This window comes from Rhincodon typus, chromosome 26 (genome assembly GCF_021869965.1).
Source record: "Rhincodon typus isolate 14 chromosome 26, sRhiTyp1.1, whole genome shotgun sequence".
Lineage (NCBI taxonomy): Eukaryota > Metazoa > Chordata > Chondrichthyes > Orectolobiformes > Rhincodontidae > Rhincodon > Rhincodon typus.
Window position 1 is genome coordinate 44,489,766 of NC_063357.1, and position 5,892 is coordinate 44,495,657.

Here is a 5,892-nt window from a genome sequence, read left to right on the forward strand (position 1 = left end):
ACCAAGGTGTCCCAGAAGGAACAGTCCCTGCAGAAGGCTGACAAGGGAAGGGAAGGGAGGGAAATATGTGTCTGGCAGTGGCATTCCACTGGAAGTGGTGGAAATGGCAGTTAATGTTCCTTTGGATGTGGATGCTGGTGGGGATAGCTGAGGATGAGGGGGACCTTATTGTTTTGCAGGAGGGAAGAGAGGGGTTGAGGGCCAAAGTGCAGGAAATGGGTCAGACCCGGCTGAGGGCCCTGCCAACCATAATGGTGGGGAATCATTGGTTGAGGGAAGAAGTTGGACATTTCAGAGAATCTCTTGTCAAATTTGGCATCAACAGAACAGATGGAGGAACTGGGAGAATGGAATACGGTTCTTTACAGGAAGGAGGTTGTGAGGTAACTGGGAGCTAGTAGGTTTGTAATGGATATTGGTCGCCAGCCTATCCCTAGAAATGGAAACAGAGAAAATTCAATTCATGGTTCTACAAATGGAAACAAATGGCAGATGGTGCAAGGCAAAAGGAGATGATAATGGGATTAGTAAAGGAATAGATAGTGGGTCTAGAAAATGGAACAAAAACAAAGTTGCTGGAAAAGCTCAGCAGGTCTGGCAGCATCTATGAAGGAGAAAATAGAGTTAACATTTCGGGCCCAGTGACCCTTCCTCAGGAACCCCCCCATACTGAGGAAGGGTCACTGGACCTGAAACGTTAACTCTGTTTTCTCCTTCACAGATGCTGCCAGACCTGCTGAGCTTTTCCAGCAACTTTGTTTTTGTTCCTGATTTACAGCATCTACAGTTCTTTCAGTTTTTATTGGGTCTAGAAAATGCCTTCTTATCCATCCTATCTATGTCCCTCATAATCTTTCATACCTCTGTCAGGTCCCCTCTCAATTTTCACTGCTCCAAGGACTGATTAGAGATAGTCAAGATGGCTTTGTGTGTGGGAAATCATGTCTCACTCACTTGATTGAGTTTTTTGAAGAAGTAATGAAGAGGATTGATGAGGCAGAATGGTGGATGTGATCTATATGGACTTCAGTAAGGCATTCGACAAGGTTCCTCAAGGTAGATTGGTTAGATCACATGGAATACAGGGAGAACTAGCTATTTGGATAGAGAACTGGCTTGAAGGTAGAAGACAGAGGGCAATGGTGGAAGGTTGCCTTTCAGACTGGCGGTCTGTGATTTGCGGTGTGCCACAAGGGATGATGCTGGGTCCACTGTTTTTTGTCATTTATATTAATGATTTGGATGTGAACATAGGAGGTATGGTTAGCAAGTTTGCAGATGACACAAAAATTGGAGGTGTAATGGACAGCGAAGAAGGCTACCTCAGAGTACAACAGGATCTTGATCAGATGGGTTGAGGAGTGGCATATGGAGTTTAATTTAGATAAATATGGAGTGCTGCATTTTGGAAAGGCAAATCAGGGCAAGACTTATATACTTAATGGTAAGGTCCTAGGAAGTGTTGCTGAACAAAGACTTTGGAGAGCAGGTGAATTGTTCCTTGAAAGTGGAATTGCAGGTAGATAGGATAGTGAAGAAGGCGTTTGGTAAGCTTGCCTTTATTAGTGAGTGAGTATAGGAGTTGGGAGGTCATGTTGCGGTTGTACAGGACATTGTTTTGGCCACTTTTGGAGTATTGCATGCAATTCTGGTCTCCCTCCTATTGGAAGGATGTTGTGAAACTTGAAAGGGTTCAGAGAAGATTTACGAGGATGTTGCCATGGTTGGAGGGTTTGCGCTATAGGGAGAGGCTGAATGGGCTGGGACTATTTTCCCTGGAGCGTCAGAGGCTGAGGCGTGACCTGAGAGAGGTTTATAAAGTCATGAGGTGCATGGATAGGGTAAATAGCCAAGGTCATTTCCCCAGGGTGGGTGAGTCCAAAACTAGAGGGCATAGGTTTAAGGTGAGAGGGGAAAGATATAAAAGGGACCTAAGGGGCAACCTTTCCATGCAGAAGGTGGTGTGTGCATAGAATGAGCTGCCAGAGAAAGTGGTGGAGACTGGTACAATTACAACATTTAAATGGCATCTGGATGGGTGTATGAATAGGAAGGGTTTAGAGAGATGTGGGCCAAATGCTGGCAAATGGGACTAGATTTATATAGGATATCTGGTTGGCATGGACGAGTTGGACCAAAGGGTCTGTTTCCGTGCTGTATATCTCTATCACTCTATGATTCTATGAAAACAAATGCAGTCTCCAATCTTTCCTCATAGCTCAGACCCTCAAGCCCAGGCAGTCTCCTAGTAAATCACCTCTACACCCCCTCCAGTGCAACTACATCCATCCTATAATGTGGTGACCAGAACTGCACACAATACTCCAGCAGTGGCCGAACTAGCATTTCATACAGTTCCAACATAAATCTCCCTGTTCTTGTATGCTATTCTTTGGCTAATAAAGTGTCCCATATGCCTTCATAACCACCTTATCTATCTGGCGTGCTACTTTCAGGGAATCTGTGATAAGCAAACCAAGTATTGATCAACAGTACTTTCCAGGGCCCTTCCAGGCCATAGTGTAGTCCCTTGGAATCACTGTATTTTTACAGTGCAGAAGGTCGGTCATTCAGCCATCATGTCTGCACTGTCCTATTTCAACTTAGTATCAATCTCCTGCCTTTTTCCCACAATCCTGTGTCTTGTTTCTAATTAAATAACCATCAAATGCTCTCTTGAATGCATCAATTGAATGTGCATCCACCAAACTTCCAGGCAGTGCATTCCAGACTGTAACTATTTGCTTTGCGAAAAAGTTCTTTCTCATCTCACATTTGCTTCTTTTGCTAAAACCACTTTAAAACTGTGCCCCCTTGTTTTTGACCCATTTATGACTGGAAATAGTTTCTCCCTGTCTACTCTGTCCAGATCTGTCATGACTGAAATTTTCCAACAAACCTCCTCTTAGCCATCTCCTCTCCATGGAAGGAGCAAATTACTGCAGATGCTAGCATCTGTACCGAAAATAAAAAAAAATGCTGGAGATCACAGCGGGTCAGACAACATCCATGGAGAGACAGCAAACTTATGTTTCCAGTTTAGATGCCTCCTCATCAGGGGCAGGGGAAGTGGTGGTGGTGGGTGTAGAGTGCTGGTGGAGAAAAGATGTTGATAGTTCAGATTAAATGATCAGAATGTGAGAAAGGCAGAACAATGGTGTGTCTAACTGCTAACTTGAAAGAGAAACATTCCTATTGGGGTAGGAAGAGGGGAGAGAGGAGATGTTGACAGATAATGTAACAAGTAAAACCAAAAGGAAGAGAAGAAATGGGAGTTGGTTCACAATTTGAAGGTGTTGAACTCAACATTAAGTCCAGAAGGCTATAAACTGCCTGCTAGCATACCCACTTGTCTGTTCTCAGCATGCTGCAGTGTTCCAGTGAATCACAGCACAAACTGGAGGAACAACATCTCATCTTCAAACTAGGCCGTTTTAAATGCTGCCTCTTCCACACTTCACTTCAGCTCTGATGAAGAGTCATCTAGACTTGAAACATAAGCTTGCTCTCTCACCATGGATGCTGTCTGATCCGCAGTGATCTCCAGCATTTGTTGTTTTCAGTCCTCTCCAAGGAAAACCATCCCAACTTCTCCAATCTTTCTTTATTACCGAAGCATCTCATCCCTGGCCCAATTCTCATAAACCTCTCCTAGACTCTCTCCAATGCATTCACATTCTTCTGATAGTCTGGCACCCAGAACTATAGACAATACTCCAGCTGAGGTTTAACTAATGTCTTATACAGGTTTCATCTTAACCTCACATAATCATAATCACCCACATTCTCGTCCATCTTGCCAAGACCATTTAGGATCTTGTAAATGTCAATCAAATTATCCCTCACTCTTCTAAACTCCAGTGGAAACAAGCCCAACCTATTCCCATTAGACAACCCACTGATTACAGCTTTCAATCAAATAAACCTCCTCTGAACCACCTCCAAAGTACTTACATCCTTCCTTAAATGAGGAGACCAAACCTGCACACAGTATTCAAGATGTGGTCACATCAGTGTCCTGTATAACTAAACGTTATCATTTTTATGTTTAATTCTTCTTGTAATAAAGGATAGTAATCCATTAGTATTGTTGATTATATGCTGTACCTACCATACTAATCTGTTGTGACTCAATAACCAGAATATCTAAGCCCTTCAGCACCTGGGAATGCTGCACTTGTTGTCTGTTTAAATAATCTTCTGCTTTTTTATTCTTCCTTCCAAAGTGAACAGCTTCATATTTACCCAGATTGTACTCCATCTGATGGATTTCTGCACAATCACTCAAATTAATTATATCTTTCTACAAACACCTTGGGTGGAATCTGATAGAGGCCTGAACAACATGGGCTGGGATGAGAAACATGGGAGAATCATATGAGATGTCCATGCATATTATGTGAAGCCTATCTTGAAAATTGGAGTAATTGCTGCACCTTTTAACTAAGTTCTGGACCATCAAAGTGAGATTCTCGCTAAGCAGCAGCATGTTTCCTGTTAAACTGCACACCTCACCTCTTTAATATGCATTATCTTACCCTACCATCTGCTGTGAGCAAACTAGATGTCAAGATGCCATTCTGATGTAGAGTCACCAGACTTGAAATTTCTGTTTTTGTTTCAGATCTCCAGCATCCTTTGTTTTATTATAGATACCAAGATCTCTCAATGTGGAAACCAGAGCGGGTACATGGAGACCTCAGCTCGCTGTATGCTGCAAAGGACCTCCAAGTTGGACATGAGGCACCAACTTCTCAAGGCATGCTCCATGGGCACCAGACTCACACACCTCATGTCCATGGACACTGGCAGCCAGATTTGAAGAACCATCAAGGCACATTTACACTCCATTGTACTTCGATGCTGCACCTCAGGGAGCAACACCAACTGTCATAATGCAGCAAGGACACTGTGCTCTCAGGGACACACATCCAGCTCATGACTGGACAAAGCTGCGTCTCTGAGTTGTCTGTTTCTTCTCTTTCTTCTTGCTCACTTTGAATCTCCCTGGCTCTTCATAGCATGCCTACCTTGCCCATCAGCCAGAGAGACCAGGCTCACTGTACTGTTGTATTGCCATGCTGCTTAGCTTAGAGCAGGCACAAAGCTGGGAAACTTGCCATGCAAACCTCAGTTAAGTCAAGCGGGAATAGCCTGTCCTCGTGGAGAATTGGCACAGTTAGTCAAGGGCAGTCTCTGATACCAGTTCAGGGGTTTGGGTCAGCTGCTCGGAGTGGTCAGAATCAGGATTCTTTTCACATAAAGGGATGAGGAATTGAATGTCAGACAGCACAGTAAGCATCTTGATTTTCTTTGCCCTTTTGTGGCTGTTTCCCCCCGGAACGTGATAGACACAGAGACAGTGGGAGATAAAAGTGAATTGCACAGCTATCATTGTTGGTGCAGGAGGGGAGGTGCTCTGAGTGAGTGGGCAGCACAGAGGGCACGCAGATTAGTGGTGTCTAGTGGAGGTCGGGTTGGTGGGGGCAAGGGTGAAGACACTGAAGCAACAGTGAGAATGGCAGAGCATGACTTTTGGTGGGAGGTGGGTACAGTAGCATAGACAGTAAATATCAGAGAGAAGATGGTGACACTTACCCTGGTTGAGTGGAGAAGGTCCATGACCTTCTTCCTATAGTGCTGGGCATTCCTCCAGACGGCTGAGACTGCACTCACCTGGGTGGCAACCTTAGACCATGTTAGCGCGGGCTGGTATCATAGACTCCTCTACTGGTTCTGGAGGAGGAGGGCATCCTCCTTCTGCACCACCCCCTCCAGCAGGACCTCCCTCAACACCACCCCGTCCAGCAGGACCTCCCTCTGCACCACCCCATCCAACAGGACCACCCTCAGCACCACCCTATCCAGCAGGACTACCCTCAGCACCACCCT